General features: G+C 44.3%; 1 protein-coding gene across 2 annotated transcripts in view; it reads left to right on the top strand.

The window, feature by feature from the left end:
- The window catches only part of LOC121567541 (ras GTPase-activating protein 2), a 71,723-nt gene extending 60,042 nt beyond the window's left edge, over positions 1-11,681 (top strand). Inside the window, exons 26-29 of one of the 2 annotated variants that reach the window (XM_041877666.2) lie at positions 8,003-8,168; positions 9,064-9,219; positions 10,038-10,245; positions 11,052-11,681. The gene's annotated coding sequence lies outside the window, so the exon portion shown is untranslated. The remainder of the gene's footprint in view (positions 1-8,002; positions 8,169-9,063; positions 9,220-10,037; positions 10,246-11,051) is intronic. The other variant, XM_041877667.2, reaches the window with a different exon arrangement.
- Positions 11,682-17,832: the final 6,151 nt, after the last annotated feature.

Here is a 17,832-nt window from a genome sequence, read left to right as displayed (position 1 = left end):
AACTCAGCGGGAGACTGGAAGCTGGGGGGGAGGAGGCCAGTGCATCCACCAACAAAGTGCTCGGAGCAGATGCAATTTGCAGTTCAAGAACAAGCAATCGTATAACCCCTGGCTTGTCATGCAGAATTCAAAGTTGGTCTGTACAACATGCAAAAAGGTAGGGAGCTTCAGTCTAGAAACAACTGGAGGTATTAAACTAGCAATAGAGTGGGTGGAATGTACAGTAAAAGAACATCCTATGCATCAGACATATAAAAACAACAACAAAGAGCCCTCAGAAAAAAGGTTTTTGAACATGCCTGAACCAAGGAGCATTTGGTGGCAGCAAGCCTTGTAGACAAGGCTGAAGAGGACACCCAGGTTAACATTTAAAATGAAGAAGAAAAAAAAATGTGACACTACAGCCAGAGTCTTCAGAACAGCCTTAGAAGGAGGCTAAACATCACAGCCACAGGCCCGCTCATGGCTTGGAGCAAGAAGCTGACTCTCAGGAGTTCAATGGACTTTACATGGGGAGAGTCATTGTGAGAGGTTTTTATAACCAAGGTAGGACATTTTTTCCCTTTACCTTCACAGCACAGAACAAGTTTGTTATCTGAATATGTGCTTCATATTATCACATAGGCAGGAGGCCAGTATATTATATTATGTGTGTTCTGCTGTAGCCTACATTGATTTATTTTATTTGAAGTCCAGCACTGCACCTGGACTACTGTTCAGTCAGGCGCCACAAAGCGCCACAAAGAGGGACTTCATCACTACATGTTTTTGTAAGAAGTGTTGACATGCTGAATGCACCGAGGTGTCTGTTTAAACCACTAGCACACAGCTCAGACACCAATCCATACCCCACAAGACATGCCACCAAAGGTCTCTTCACAATTCCCAAGTCAAAAACAGACTATGGGAGGTGCACAGTACTACATAGAGCCATGGCTACATGGAACTCTATTCCACATCCGGTAACTGATGCAAGCAATAGAATCAGATTTTTTTTTTTAAAGATAAAAATACACCTTATGGAACAGCGGGACTGTGAAGAGACACACACAGGCACAGACTCACATACACATAAGACACGTACTCTACACACGTACACATGGATGTTGTATTGTAGATATGTAGTGGTCTGAGGGAACACACTCAATGTATTGTGTAAAGTGTTATGAAATGTAATGTCATGTAATATTTGTAATAGTATATAACTGCCTTAATGTTGCTGGACCCCAGGAAGAGTAGCTGCTGCCTTGGCAGCAGCTAATGGGGATCCTTAATAAATACATGGCGAACGTGCATAAAGATATAACTTCATTGTTTTACCACTATCCACTGACTTTTTTAACTACGGCGCAACATTGTTCAATGTGCCAATAAATCAGCACAATCTACTTTTTAGTTTTTTCTAATTGCCGGCGTCTTGAAGCTAAAATTGGGATCATGTTTACTGTGCTAATGAGCACACAGGAAAAAAGAGTAACTTAGAACAATGTACAATACGAGATATTTGTGGTAAGTGCATGGGGGCCGCCATCTTTATGCACCTCTGCTATTGGTTTGAGATCTGGTGACTGAGACGGCCATGGCATATGGTTTACATTGTTTTCATGCTCATCAAACCATTCTGTGACCACTCGTGCCCTGTGGATGGGGGCATCGTTATCCTATGGGGGCATAGCCATGGTAACCAACATAATGGCCTGCCCAGCATTTTTATACGTGACCCTAAGCATGATGGGATGGTAATTGCTTAATTAACTCAGGAACCACACCTGTGTGGAAGCAACTGCTTTAAATGTACTATATACCCTCATTTATACCCTGTTTCCATTATAATTTTCTATGTCAGTTACCTGTGAAAGCCATGCAATAGCAATGTAATAACCATGTGGGCCATGTAATAACCATGTCAATAGAATGTAATACCCACATGGGCTATGTATTAGTGATCCAATACCAATGTATTATCCAATGTAATGATCATGCAATAATAGTGTTGGTCTTGTAATATCTGTAATAACCTAAGGGCCAACGTAAAAGCCATGACCACTTATGACCCCTGAACTAGTCTAAATCTTACCTGTACATTGTCCGTGGATGCAGATTGCAGTGATGAAACAGGAGGGAGCTGTATCTGTGCACGTGGGCTCGGAGGCAGCCATCACAGTGTAGCAGTCTGCTGAGAGCCAGAGGGCCGAGATGGGCAATGGCGTCCTGAGAATCTCTATTGGAGACCTGATCCCAGATAGCGGAGTTACATTTACATTTACATTTACATTTTAGTCATTTAGCAGACGCTCTTATCCAGAGCGACTTACAGGAGCAATTAGGGTTAAGTGCCTTGCTCAAGGGCACATTTACGTCATTTAGCAGACGCTCTTATCCAGAGCGACTCACCAATTGGTGCGTTCACCCTATAGCCAGTGGGATAACCACTTTACAATTTTGGGGGGGGGGTAGAAGGATTACTTTATCCTATCCCAGGTATTCCTTAAAGAGGTGGGGTTTCAAATGCCTCCGGAAGGTGGTGAGTGACTCCGCTGTCCTGGCGTCGTGAGGGAGCTTGTTCCACCATTGGGGTGCCAGAGCAGCGAACAGTTTTGACTGGGCTGAGCGGGAACTATGCTTCCGCAGAGGAAGGGAGCCAGCAGGCCAGAGGTGGATGAACGCAATGCCCTCGTTTGGGTGTAGGGACTGATCAGAGCCCGAAGGTACAGAGGTGCCGTTCCCCTCACTGCTCCATAGGCAAGCACCATGGTCTTGTAGCGGATGCGAGCTTCAACTGGAAGCCAGTGGAGTGTGCGGAGGAGGGGGGGTGACGTGAGAGAACTTGGGAAGGTTGAACACCAGACGGGCTGCGGCATTCTGGATGAGTTGTAGGGGTTTAATGGCACAGGCAGGGAGGCCAGCCAACAGCGAGTTGCAGTAGTCCAGACGGGAGATGACAAGTGCCTGGATTAGGACCTGTGCCGCTTCCTGTGTAAGGCAGGGTCGTACTCTCCGAATGTTGTAGAGCATGAACCTGCAGGAGCGGGTCACCGCCTTGATGTTGGCGGAGAACGACAGGGTGTTGTCCAGGGTCACGCCTAGGCTCTTCGCACTCTGGGAGGAGGACACAGCGGAGTTGTCAACCGTGATGGCGAGATCATGGAACGGGCAGTCCTTCCCCGGGAGGAAGAGCAGCTCCGTCTTGCCAGGGTTCAGCTTGAGGTGGTGATCCGTCATCCATACTGATATGTCTGCCAGACATGCAGAGATGCGATTCGCCACCTGGTTATCAGAAGGGGGAAAGGAGAAGATTAGTTGTGTATCGTCAGCGTAGCAATGATAGGAGAGGCCATGTGAGGATATGACAGAGCCAAGTGACTTGGTGTATAGGGAGAAAAGGAGAGGGCCTAGAACTGAGCCCTGGGGGACACCAGTGGTGAGAGCACGTGGTGCGGAGACAGCTTCTCGCCACGCCACTTGGTAGGAGCGACCGGTCAGGTAGGACGCAATCCAGGAGTGAGCCGCGCCGGAGATGCCCAGCTCGGAGAGGGTGGAGAGGAGGATCTGATGGTTCACAGTATCAAAGGCAGCAGACAGGTCTAGAAGGACAAGAGCAGAGGAGAGAGAGTTAGCTTTAGCAGTGCGGAGAGCCTCCGTGACACAGAGAAGAGCAGTCTCAGTTGAATGACCAGTCCTGAAACCTGACTGGTTTGGATCAAGAAGGTCATTCTGAGAGAGATAGCAAGAGAGTTGGCTAAAGACGGCACGCTCAATAGTTTTGGAAAGAAAAGAAAGAAGGGATACTGGTCTGTAGTTGTTGACATCAGTGGGATCGAGTGTTGGTTTCTTGAGAAGGGGAGCAACTCTCGCTCTCTTGAAGACGGAAGGGACATGGCCAGCGGTCAAGGATGAGTTGATCAGCGAGGTGAGGTAGGGGAGAAGGTCACCGGAGATGGTCTGGAGAAGAGAGGAGGGGATGGGGTCAAGCGGGCAGGTTGTTGGGCGGCCTGCAGTCACAAGTCGCAGGATTTTATCTGGAGAGAGAGGGGAGAAAGAAGTCAAAGCATAGGGTAGGGCAGTGTGAGTAGGACCAGCAGTGTCATTAGACTTAACAAACGAGGATCGAATGTCGTCAACCTTCTTTTCAAAGTGGTTGACGAAGTCATCCACAGAGAGAGAGGAGGGGGGGCGGGGGGGGAGGATTCAGGAGGGAGGAAAATGTGGCAAAGAGCTTCCCTAGGGTTAGAGGCAGATGCTTGGAATTTAGAGTGGTAGAAAGTGGCCTTAGCAGCAGAAACAGATGAAGAAAATGTAGAGAGGAGGGAGTGAAAAGATGCCAGGTCGGCAGGGGAGTTTAGTTTTCTTCCATTTCCGCTCCCGCTGCCCGGAGCTCTGTTCTGTGAGCTCGCAATGAGTCATCAAGCCACGGAGCTGGAGGGGAGGACCGAGCCGGCCGGGAGGATAGGGGACACAGAGAGTCAAAGGATGCAGAAAGGGAGGAGAGGAGGGTTGAGGAGGCAGAATCAGGAGATTGGAGGGAGAAGGATTGAGCAGAGGGAAGAGATGATAGGATGGAAGAGGAGAGAGTAGTGGGAGAGAGAGAGCGAAGGTTGCGGCGGCGCATTACCATCTGTGTAGGGGCAGAGTGAGTAGTGTGGGAGGAGAGCGAGAGAGAAAAGGAAACAAAGTAGTGGTCGGAGACATGGAGGGGAGTTGCAGTGAGATTAGTAGAAGAGCAGCATCTAGTAAAGATGAGGTCAAGCGTATTGCCTGCCTTGTGAGTAGGGGGACGGTGAGAGGGTGAGGTCAAAAGAGGAGAGAAGTGGAAAGAAGGAGGCAGAGAGAAATGAGTCAAATGTGGACATAGGGAGGTTGAAATCCCCCAAAACTGTGAGGGGTGAGCCATCCTCAGGAAAGGAACTTATCAAGGCGTCAAGCTCATTGATGAACTCTCCAAGGGAACCTGGAGGGCGATAGATGACAAGGATATTAAGCTTAAATGGGCTAGTGACTGTGACAGCATGGAATTCAAATGAGGAGATAGACAGATGGGTTAGGGGAAAAATTGAGAATGTCCACTTGGGAGAGATGAGGATTCCTGTGCCACCACCCCTCTGACCAGATGCTCTCGGGGTGTGCGAGAACACATGGTCAGATGAGGAGAGAGCAGTAGGAGTAGCAGTGTTTTCAGTGGTAATCCATGTCTCCGTCAGCGCCAGGAAGTCGAGGGACTGGAGATTAGCATAGGCTGGGATGAAGTCAGCTTTGTTGGCAGCAGAACGGCAGTTCCATAGGCTGCCTGAGACCTGGAACTCCAGGTGTGGGGTGCGTGCAGGGACCACCAGGTTAGAGAGGCAGCAGCCACGCGGTGTGGGGCGTTTGTGTAGCCTGTGCGGAGAGGAGAGAACAGGGATAGGCAGAGGCATAGTTGACAGGCTGCAACAGATGGCTACAATAATGCAGAGGAGATCGGGATGAAATGAACTGAACATCAGGGAAAGGAGAGAGCAGGCCTCCCTCACCAAAAAATAAATAAATATATAACTCTCCCAACTTCCACCTCAGAAACTATAATTGTTTCACTGAACCACCCGAATAAAACTCTCCCAACTTCCACTTTAGAAATTAGAATTGTTGTAAGCTACAGCAGACTGTTATCAGTAGCTGTAATTAAGTACAGCAGCTACCAACCACCTAACGTTAATGCCTCGGATGAGGTTAGAAAAACAGCTGAATGGTAGCAGCTAGCTGGCTCAATCACAGGTACTCTCAAGCATGAAATAACATTGGGTTACCCTGGGGGTGAGTCTAAGTCTTGTTACCCCCCACCAGACTATCAGGGAAGAGAATGGGAGCATGTGGGAGGACCGATGGGAAGGAATGTGGGTCTGTAGAGGGGTTAGGTATTTTGGTATTTTATTAGGATCCCCATTAGCTGTTGCAAAAGCAGCAGCTACTCTTCCTGGGGTCCACACAAAACATAAAACATGACATAATACAGAACATTAATAGACAAGAACAGCTCAAGGACAGAACTACATACTTTTTTTAAAGGCACACGCAGCCTACATATCAATACATACACACAACCTGTCTAGGTCAAATAGGGGAGAGGTGTTGTGCCGTGAGGTGTTGCTTTATCTGTTTTCTGAAACCACGTTTGCTATTTATTTGAGCAATATGAAATGGAACAGAGTTCCATGCAAAAATGGCTCTATATAATACTGTACACTTTCTTGAATTTGTTCTGGATTTGGGGACTGTGAAAAGACCCCTGGTGGCATGTCTGGTGGGGTAAGTGTGTGTGTCAGAGCTGTGTGTAAATTGACCATGAAAACAATTTGGGATTTTCAACACATTAATGTTTTTTTATAAAAAGAAGAAGTGATGCAGTCAGTCTCTCCTCAACTCTTAGCCAAGAGAGACTGGCATGCATAGTATTTATATCAGCCCTCTGAATACAATGAAGAGCAAGACGTGCTGCTCTGTTTTGGGCCAGCTGCAGCTTAACTAGGTCTTTCCTTGCAGCACTGGACCACACGACTGGACAATAATCAAGATTAGACTAAACTAGAGCCTGCAGAACTTGCTTTTTGGAGTGTGGTGTCAAAAAAGCAGAGCATCTCTTTATTACGGACAGACCTCTCCCCATCTTTACAACCATTGAATCTATATGTTTTGACCTTGATAGTTTAAAATCTAAGGTAACGCCAAGTATTTTAGTCTCCTTAACTTGTCTAACAGCCACACCATTCATTACCAGATTCAGCTGAGGTCTAGAACTTAGGGAATGATTTGTATCAAATACAATTCTCTTAGTTTTAGAGATGTTCAGGATCAGTTTACTAGTGGCCACCCATTTCAAAACAGACTGCAACTCTTTGTTAAGGGTTTCAGTGTCTTCATTAGCTGTGGTTGCTGACGCGTATATGATTGAATTATCAGCATACATGGACACACATGCTTTGTTTAATGCCAGTGGCAGGTCATTGGTAAAAATAGAAAAGAGTAGAGGGCCTAGAGAGCTGCCCTGTGGTACACCACACTTTACATGTTTGACATTAGAGAAGCTTCCATTAAAGAAAACCCTTTGAGTTCTATTAGATAGATAGCTCTGAATCCAGGACCTAACAGGGACACAGCAGGGTTACAGACAGGCTGGAGGTGGGGGTGAGAGATAATGAAGGTGGAGAAGGGGTAGTGAGAGGTTTTTGAAGGGAATTTGGGTCTGCACAGTAAAGGTTACATTCCATGGTTAGGAGAAATAGTAATAAAAACACACGGTTGCAGATGGGGTGGGAGTGTGGTGGGACATGGAGAGAACGAGTGAAGGGGTAGTGGTAAAATGTGAAGAGGGAGGATTATGGAGGAAGATGTGTGTCTGCAGAGGGCTTGGGAACCATTGCAATAATTACACTGGGGTTACGTCCCAAATTACACCCTATACCCTATTTAGTGCACTACGTTTGACCTATAAATGGAATAGGGTGCCATTTGGGACATAGCCTGGATTGCAGAAGAGGAAGGGCATGGGGTGGAACATTGAAGGCTTGCTAGTGGGACACTAACTATATGGTAGAACGTCAGACTGTCTGTGGAGATGGGAGTTAACCAGGGATGTGGCTGGTTCTCATAACATGAGATTTGTTTATCTAATCTGTGTGCAGTTATAACCACTGTGCTCTTGTCTACTCTAATAATGATTTTCACAGCTGGACCGCACAGCCTAAAACACCAACTTTCTCACCATGATAATAACAACAGGATCAAAGCAAAGCTCAGAGTCCAACCACTCCTGAGAGAGCATGAACTGTAGTTCATATCATTTTAACACTATATTTTATACCCCACACAAACAGCACATGTCTGTTCTTCGAATGCACCCACTGTCCCTCATAATCTGAATTGGACTATTTTGCAATGGACACATAAAAACAAGAAAGAGCAGCGCTATGTAGTGAAGGGCAATCACATGGGGCTTGTTTTTCTATTCCATTTCCTCTGTCTGTCTGTCTAGCTGAACCCTCCTCTGGATGGCTGCATGCGGAGCTGGGACTGGGTCAGACAGGACTCCAGCATCCTGGAGCAGACCCTGCATGATTCCAAGGTGCAGAGGTGCTGGGAACATATCGCCCCCGGGTCCTACTTTCCTGGAGTCGGCTCTGTTGGTTTTAACCCATTAGGTAGGCCACCTCACTTCCCCATCACATGACAAGGGACAATAATTTTTTCTGACCACACACCCTGACAGGGAAAAATTCTGGGCCCTATATTTTAGGTCCTTGGAAACATTTAGCAGTAGTTTACCTTAATATATGTTATTTGTTGGTCTTAGAGTTAAAGAATGAAATAATGAAAACTTGGGACTGAAAAGTTTTGGAAAAAGTTATGTTTATGTTTCAACAATATCACTCCAAAAGATGTGTTTGACTTCGAATTAAAGATTTTGGTAAAGAAGTTTCCAACGATATTTTGTCATAGTTTTCATACTCCCATTCCATGAATATTTATCTTCACAGGGCTTTCCGTAGAGCCTGTATTTGAATTCTAAGCGGAATGCAGAACTCTCGTGGGAAGAAAATGATTAAGATTGGTGTAAAAATGTGGAAACCTACCCCTTTTAAGAATGAATCGCTGGTTAACTCCCATCTCATTTACATAATTTAGCAGATGCTCTTATCCAGAGCGACTTACAGGAGGAATTAAGGTTAAGTGCCTTAATCAAGGGCACATCGACAGATTTTCCACCTTGCCGGCTCGGGGATTCGAACCAGCAACCTTTCGGTTACTGGCCCAACGCTCTTAACCGCTAGGCTGCCTGTTGGCTCCACAGACAGTCTCACAGACTCCCATAATGTAGCTACTGTCCCATGGTATTTCATTCTTGCCATTACTTAAATAACATCTGAAGCTGAAGTTTAAGTACTTGGATCAGGTGCCTTGTTTTGTCAGTAAAGTAAAAAGCGTGAAGACATTCAATGGTCTGTAAAAGGAACACTGCATGGCTGTATGAACAAGAAAGTGCATAGGTTAGGGTGCAGAGTGATATGTATGTGATGTTTGTCTTTGTGTCTGCAGTGCTGCTGGGAAACTCTTCAGCTGAGCCAGATGTTGCAGACTGGACTCTATGTGGAGCTAGCTCTCAGAACAGTTTCAGCCAGAGGCTTTCTCTTCATCCTTGTAGACACTCAGAACGACTACATCCTCTCCTTGAAACTCAACCACCCTTCACCGGTAACACACCGGAACTATACAGCCTCACGACCCAACTGATCTGGACCAGCTCTTTGTTATGTTATAGTCTATCTTCTCTCATTCCTTCACTATTACTGCGTTGGAAATGCTTATGATCTTTAAGAATGGCACAATGGCAAAGAGATGGTCAACACACGCACGGACACACACACATACACACTCATACACGCTCATTCACACACAAACTCACACGGGTCACTCAAACACACACCCACACACACATACACATTCAAACAGCAGCAGGTCACAAACAAGTCACACACACACTCCTGCCTCCATAGAGTCTGGGACCTGACTTGATTAGCCCAATGCTCACATGTTGTGATGTCATGCAAAATGCTAAGCATGAAGAGGTCAAACTTTCCGAAAGAGGCTTTGTTGAAATGATGTCACTGTCAGCATGCCATACTTTAAGATGGTTTAACTACTGGAAATCCGCCCAAATATCTATGTGAACAGATCTCTGTTGGCCGTCTATACACATTCTTTGTGCTGTGTGGAACAAACCCTGACTTTTACATCTTTCTAGGGCACAAACAGATGTGTTGCTGTTTCCTGTTGCAGATTGTTCTGTTGATACCGATTGTTGATCTGGCATTCGCTGCCTCTCTTTATTACATTTGTTTCCATATGACAATGTGTTGACAATTTCTGGCCAATAGAGGTCTTTTAAACCCTAAACGAAGCATTGCCTCCAATCCCTATCCAAACACAGCCTTATGGGGGGATATAATGCAACAACAACCTCTCCTGGATAAGTTTGGATTCATCCATGGTTTGTGTTTCTTGTGCCCTAGGAAATGATGATGCGTTTGAGGGAGACTCTATTCTGGTTGCGCAGCTACCCCCAGGCCCTCTGCTCAGGTGAGAGTCAGTTCCTGCAGCTGCTGGTGATTGGCATGGGTGTAACCAAGGCAACCATGAGGTTGACGGATGGGAACTACTAGCTCCTGAAGAGGGTGTTGAGCCAACCAGGGAGCATGGTGTACCTGGGGGGCGGGCCAGGTGAGCACTGAGTCTCAAATGATACCCTATTCCCTACATAGTGCACTACTTTAGGCCAGAGACTTTTCTCTTCCAATCCTATCCGCGCAGTCTTCCCACATCAACTGATCCTATTCCTCATTCACTATTCTACTCTTACACACTTAAGAAGGCCACAAAGCCGAAACGTCTGTGTACGCTATCCCTGAAAATAATAAAATCTAAAATGAAGTAAGCTTTATGCAACATATTTTTAAGTGTGGACCCATCACACCTTTTTACTATTCTACTCTTCCCACACTCTCACCCTCAATCTTTCCCCTTATTTTCAGCTCTCTCCCACCTTCGTTTCAACTCATTCTTTTTTCATTCTTTCCCACCTTTGTGGACATTTCCTTTACCATGTCCCAGAATCATTCTCTCTACCTCCTCTCCATTTATTGTCCACTATTAATTGTCCTCCCACTTTGCATCATTTTAACCCACATCTCCTCTTCAGTATTTTCATCTCTCAATGTTCATGCTCATGTTTCCTGGATCACCTCACAAATCAGATAAGCTCATTTTCCACGTTTCACCCCAGAATGACCATATGCTTCCAGGTCATGTGGCGACATATAACCAATAAAAAAAGGGTGATGTAATTTTTTATTTTTAAGAAAGAGCATTCCTTCCATCCTTTAAATTATGATTGCAAGGGCTGCACTACATGGCTTTCACCTGTCCAGTTATGTCTAATCAGTGATTACTTCTAGGAAGGGAGGAAGGAAAGATGCACAATTCAATCACTTGAAAGGGGCCTCTCTCTGACCTTTGACTGTGTCCAGAGGGTGTGTCCAGCTTCCACGGCTGTCTCCAGGCCAAGATCCAGGGTGTCAACGTTGACCTGGACCTGGCAGAGGTCAAACACGGGGATGTCCGCTCTCACAGCTGCCCTGCCGCCCTCGACGTCCGAGATGGGAAGTAAAGGAGCCGCAGTTACACACGACACTGCTTATAAGACTACATAATGCTACATAAGACCACTTAAACCACTGTTTACTGTTTGGCCATTATCTGTTTCTCAACGTTTTACTCTGTCTCATATGGCTATCTATGCAACAAGCTGTAACACGTTACTGCAGAGTGCAGTAATTGTATTTTCTATTGTTCTAATTGTATTTGTTCTAATTGTATTTGTATTGAAGCGTCTCTGACAAGTGAGGGATGTTCATTTGAAGAAGAGAAGGATTGTGTTTCTTTGTGTAGATCGTTTTGTATACATTTTTGGCAAACTTTGGTACGTCACTGCAAAACCGTAACATGGCCTCTTTCACTTTATTTGCTGCATATTGTTTCTGTAATTTCCAGCAGAATTCCCCTATGAGGTAAAGCTAAACAGTACAGCTGAATTACCATGTCCACTCTTGTTAAGTCTGTGCGAATGGCAATAAAGCATTTGCTGCTTTTTATAGCTATTTGAGTAGCATTGCATTTTTTATATATACAGTGGGGGAAAAAAGTATTTAGTCAGCCACCAATTGTGCAAGTTCTCCCACTTAAAAAGATGAGAGAGGCCTGTAATTTTCATCATAGGTACACGTCAACTATGACAGACAAAATGAGAAAAAAAATCCAGAAAATCACATTGTAGGATTTTTTGTGAATTTATTTGCAAATTATGGTGGAAAATAAGTATTTGGTCAATAACAAAAGTTTCTCAATACTTTGTTATATACCCTTTGTTGGCAATGACACAGGTCAAACGTTTTCTGTAAGTCTTCACAAGGTTTTCACACACTGTTGCTGGTATTTTGGCCCATTCCTCCATGCAGATCTCCTCTAGAGCAGTGATGTTTTGGGGCTGTCGCTGGGCAACACAGACTTTCAACTCGCCTCCAAAGATTTTCTATGGGGTTGAGATCTGGAGACTGGCTAGGCCACTCCAGGACCTTGAAATGCTTCTACGAAGCCACTCCTTCGTTGCCCGGGCGGTGTGTTTGGGATCATTGTCATGCTGAAAGACCCAGCCACGTTTCATCTTCAATGCCCTTGCTGATGGAAGGAGGTTTTCACTCAAAATCTCACGATACATGGCCCCATTCATTATTTCCTTTACACGGATCAGTCGTCCTGGTCCCTTTGCAGAAAAACAGCCCCAAAGCATGATGTTTCCACCCCCATGCTTCACAGTAGGTATGGTGTTCTTTGGATGCAACTCAGCATTCTTTGTCCTCCAAACACGATGAGTTGAGTTTTTACCAAAAAGTTCTATTTTGGTTTCATCTGACCATATGACATTCTCCCAATCCTCTTCTGGATCATCCAAATGCACTCTAGCAAACTTCAGACGGGCCTGGACATGTACTGGCTTAAGCAGGGGGGACACGTCTGGCACTGCAGGATTTGAGTCCCTGGCGGCGTAGTGTGTTACTGATGGTAGGCTTTGTTACTTTGGTCCCAGCTCTCTGCAGGTCATTCACTAGGTCCCCCCGTGTGGTTCTGGGATTTTTGCTCACCGTTCTTGTGATCATTTTGACCCCACGGGGTGAGATCTTGCGTGGAGCCCCAGATCGAGGGAGATTATCAGTGGTCTTGTATGTCTTCCATTTCCTAATAATTGCTCCCACAGTTGATTTCTTCAAACCAAGCTGCTTACCTATTGCAGATTCAGTCTTCCCAGCCTGGTGCAGGTCTACAATTTTGTTTCTGGTGTCCTTTGACAGCTCTTTGGTCTTGGCCATAGTGGAGTTTGGAGTGTGACTGTTTAAGGTTGTGGACAGGTGTCTTTTATACTGATAACAAGTTCAAGCAGGTGCCATTAATACAGGTAACGAGTGGAGGACAGAGGAGCCTCTTAAAGAAGAAGTTACAGGTCTGTGAGAGCCAGAAATCTTGCTTGTTTGTAGGTGACCAAATACTTATTTTCCACCATAATTTGCAAATAAATTCATAAAAAATGTGATTTTCTGGATTTTTTTTCCTCAATTTGTCTGTCATAGTTGACGTGTACATATGATGAAAATTACAGGCCTCTCTCATCTTTTTAAGTGGGAGAACTTGCACAATTGGTGGCTGACTAAATACTTTTTTTCCCCACTGTATATGTTGTAATTTCCCCAAAAGTTGTCCAGATGGTCAAAAAACATTGTATTCTTTCTCACACTGATAAGTTCCTGAACCATTTCTTAATGTATTGTATGGATGATATGCGAGTTTTATCTCTGTATTACCTTATACTTCATGAAACAAACTAAAGCAAGACAGAACAGTTACTCTATAATCTTGAGTGGCATGAACACTAAAACACAAGGAGCTCATCTTCTTACCAGACAGAAGCTCTCACATACAGTTGCAGACTTGGATTCAAATACAATTTTAATTTAAAATGCTTTAGCTGAGCTTGATTGAGCTTGCCTGGCACAATGGAACCAATAGAATAGTCGCAAAGGTGCAAAGCCTGCCCATCTGGCACTCCAGACAGGCTAAAGCAAACGTGCAAAGTATTTGAAATAGTATATGAACCCAGGTTTTCACAGTTGTCTGAGAAAGAGAGGAGATTAAGCCAATGTTCTTGTGGTTTATTTGTGTCCTGTGAAACTCGTCGACCCTTGGTGAGGAATGTTTTTTTGTTAAATCTGGTGTTTTACTTCGAAAGAAAACCCCCAGATAAATTACTCCATCCATCTTCTGTCTTGTACATTTCCACAAAATTGTTTCAAGTTGAATTGTGCAAGCAAATTATTTATTGGTTTTTAGCCCTCACGAGTGGAAGGTTGTGAATTTGTCTTCACTCCTTAAAAAAAAAGTAAAGAAATCCGTACACATCCCCCTCTCTCTCTGCCTATTGGGTTCAAAGAAATAACAAAGTTCTTATTGCTTAACGAGTTTTGGGCCCAAATCAAATTATCCTGGGGTAGATTACTAGTCAGACCAAAGGTAAACAATGTTAAGGCAATGAGGAGGCCAGGCAGGCAACATCAAGCAGCATTTCTATTGAATACGAGTGTGCGTGGGCAGCATGGCAGAACCAGAAACCATATGGGTGTCTGTCTCCATAAGTCAATTTGATCAGGAAAAAAATGACTTAACCAACATTACTTTTTATTACCAGATACAGTTGAGTTTAAGATGTAGTATAAAAAGTACATGTATTTAGTCAAACTATACATTTCACAGAAGGTCTTAAATAATTAACCTTTTCACTAGTTTGTAGAATGCACATCATAAGCCATATTTTTTTGGGGACAAATCAATCGAAATAGCTCAACATATTTACATTTCATATACAGACATTTTACACCATACCCAACAACTACTCCAAAACAAACTCCAAAATATGAATCCCCCTGGATGTCATATAACTGTCATGTCTAAACTCCTGGCCCTAGTTGTGTGACAAGTTGGCAAATTAACGCTGGAGTAGTGAGGTTAATTCAGACGGAAAAGCTCTGTGGTTTTTAGGGCAGCAGGTTATACAGTTGATGTCAGAAGTTTACATACACTTATGTTGGTGTCATTAAAACTCGTTTTTCAACCACTCCACAAATTTCTTGTTAACAAACTATAGTTTTGGCAAGTCGGTTAGGACATCTACTTTGTGCATGACAAGTAATCTTTCCAACTATTGTTTACAGACAGATTATTTCACTTAGAATTCACTGTATCACAATTCCAGTGGGTCAGAAGTTACACTAAGTTGACTGTGCCTTTAAACAGCTTGGAAAATTCCAGAAAATGGCTTTAGAAGCTTCTGATAGGCTAATTGACATCATTTGAGTCAATTGGAGGTGTACCTGTGGATGTATTTCAAGGCCTACCTTCAAACTCAGTGCCTCTTTGCTTGACATCATGGGAAAATCAAAAATCAGACAAGACCTCAGAAAAACAATTGTAGACCTCCACAAGTCTGGTTCATCCTTGGGAGCAATTTCCAAACGCCTGAAGATACCACGTTCATCTGTACAAACAATAGTACGCAAGTATAAACACCATGGGACCATGCAGCTGTCATACCGCGCGTTCTGTCTCCTAGAGATGAACGTACTTTGGTGCAAAAAGTGCAAATCAATCCCAGAACAACAGCAAAGGAACTTGTGAAGATGCTGGAGGAAACGGGTACAAAAGTATCTATATCCACAGTAAAACGAGTCCTATATCAACATAACCTGAAAGGCCGCTCAGCAAGGAAGAAGCCACTGCTCCAAAACCACCATAAAAAAGCCAGACTAAGGTTTGCAACTGTACATGGGGACAAAAATCTTACTTTTTGGAGAAATGTCCTCTGGTCTGATGAAACAAAAATAGAACTGTTTGGCCATAATGACCATTGTTATGTTTGGAGGAAAAAGGGGAAGGCTTGCAAGCCGAAGAACACCATCCTGACCGTGAAGCACGGTGGTGGCAGCATCATGCTGTGGGGATGCTTTGCTGCAGGAGGGACTGGTGCACTTCACAAAATAGATGGCATCATGAGGAAGAAAAATTGTGGATATATTGAAGCAACATCGCAAGACATCAGTCAGGAAGTTAAAGCTTGGTCGCAAATGGGTCTTCCAAATGGACAATGACCCCAAACATACTTCCAAAGTTGTGGCAAAATGGCTTAAGGACAACAAAATCAAGGTATTGGAGTGGCCATTACAAAGCCCTGACCTCAATCCTATAGAACATTTGTGGGCAGAACTGAAAAACCGTGTGCGAGCAAGGAGGCCTACAAACCTGACTCAGTTACACCAGCTCTGTCAGGAGGAATGGGCCAAAATTCACCCAACTTATTGTGGGAAGCTTGTGGAAGGCTACCCGAAACGTTTGACCCAAGTTAAACAATTTAAAAGCAATGCTACCAAATACTAATTGATTGTATGTAAACTTCTGAGCCACTGGGAATGTGATGAAAGAAATAAAAGCTGAAAGAAATCATTCTCTCTACTATTATTCTGACATTTCACATTCTTAAAATAAAGTGGTGATCCTAACTGACCTAAAACAGGAAAAAATATGTAGGATTAAATGTCAGGAATTGTGAAAAACTGAGTTTAAATGTATTTGGCTAAGGTGTACAGTGAGGGGAAAAAAGTATTTGATCCACTGCTGATTTTGTACGTCTGCCCACTGACAAAGAAATGATCAGTCTATAATTTTAATGGTAGGTTTATTTGAACAGTGAGAGACAGAATAACAACAAAAAATCCAGAAAAACGCATGTCAAAAATGTTATAAATTGATTTGCATTTTAATGAGGGAAATAAGTATTTGACCCCTTCTCAATCAGAAAGACTTCTGGCTCCCAGGTGTCTTTTATACAGGTAACGAGCTGAGATTAGGAGCACACTCTTAAAGGGAGTGCTCCTAATCTCAGTTTGTTACCTGTATTAAAGACACCTGTCCACAGAAGCAATCAATCAATCAGATTCCAAACTCTCCACCATGGCCAAGACCAAAGAGCTCTCCAAGAATGTCAGGGACAATATTGTAGACCTACACAAGGCTGGAATGGGCTACAAGACCATCACCAAGCAGCTTGGTGAGAAGGTGACAACAGTTGGTGCGAATATTCGCAAATGGAAGAAACGCAAAATAATAATAATGTCAATCTCCCTCGGCCTTGGGCTCCATGCATGATCTCACCTCGTGGAGTTGCAATGATCATGAGAACGGTGAGGAATCAGCCCAGAACTACACGGGAGGATCTTGTCAATGATCTCAAGGCAGCTGGGACCATAGTCACCAAGAAAACAATTGGTAACACACTACGCCGTGAAGGACTGAAATCCTGCAGCGCCCTCAAGGTCCCCCTACTCAAGAAAGCACATATACAGGCCCGTCTGAAGTTCGCCAATGAACATCTGAATGATTCAGAGGAGAACTGGGTGAAAGTGTTGTGGTCAGATGAGACCAAAATCGAGCTCTTTGGCATCAACTCAACTCGCCGTGTTTGGAGGAGGAGGAATGCTGCCTATGACCCCAAGAACACCATCCCCACCATCAAACATGGAGGTGGAAACGTTATGCTTTGGGGTGTTTTTCTGCTAAGGGGACAGGACAACTTCACCGCATCAAAGGGACGATGGACGGGGGCATGTACCGTCAAATCTTGGGTGAGAACCTCCTTCCCTCAGCCAGGGCATTGAAAATGGGTCGTGGATGGGTATTCCAGCATGACAATGACCCAAAACACACGGCCAAGGCAACAAAGGAGTGGCTCAAGAAGAAGCACATTAAGGTCCTGGAGTGGCCTAGCCAGTCTCCAGACCTTAATCCCATAGAAAATCTGTGGCGGGAGCTGAAGGTTCGAGTTGCCAAACGTCAGCCTCGAAACCTTAATGACTTGGAGAAGATTTTGCAAAAAGGAGTGGGACAAAATCCCTCCTGAGATGTGTGCAAACCTGGTGGCCAACTACAAGAAACGTCTGACCTCTGTGATTGCCAACAAGGGTTTTGCCACCAAGTACTAAGTCATGTTTTGCAGAGGAGTCAAATATTTATTTCCCTCATTAAAATGCAAATCAATTTATAACATTTTTGACATGCATTTTTCTGGATTATTTTGTTGTTATTCTGTCTCTCACTGTTCAAATAAACCTACCATTAAAATTATAGACTCATGTCTTTGTCAGTGGGCAAACG

Source organism: Coregonus clupeaformis, chromosome 6 (genome assembly GCF_020615455.1).
Source record: "Coregonus clupeaformis isolate EN_2021a chromosome 6, ASM2061545v1, whole genome shotgun sequence".
NCBI lineage: Eukaryota > Metazoa > Chordata > Actinopteri > Salmoniformes > Salmonidae > Coregonus > Coregonus clupeaformis.
The sequence above is the reverse complement of the archived record's forward strand: the minus strand, read 5'-3'. Positions and strand labels throughout refer to the sequence as shown.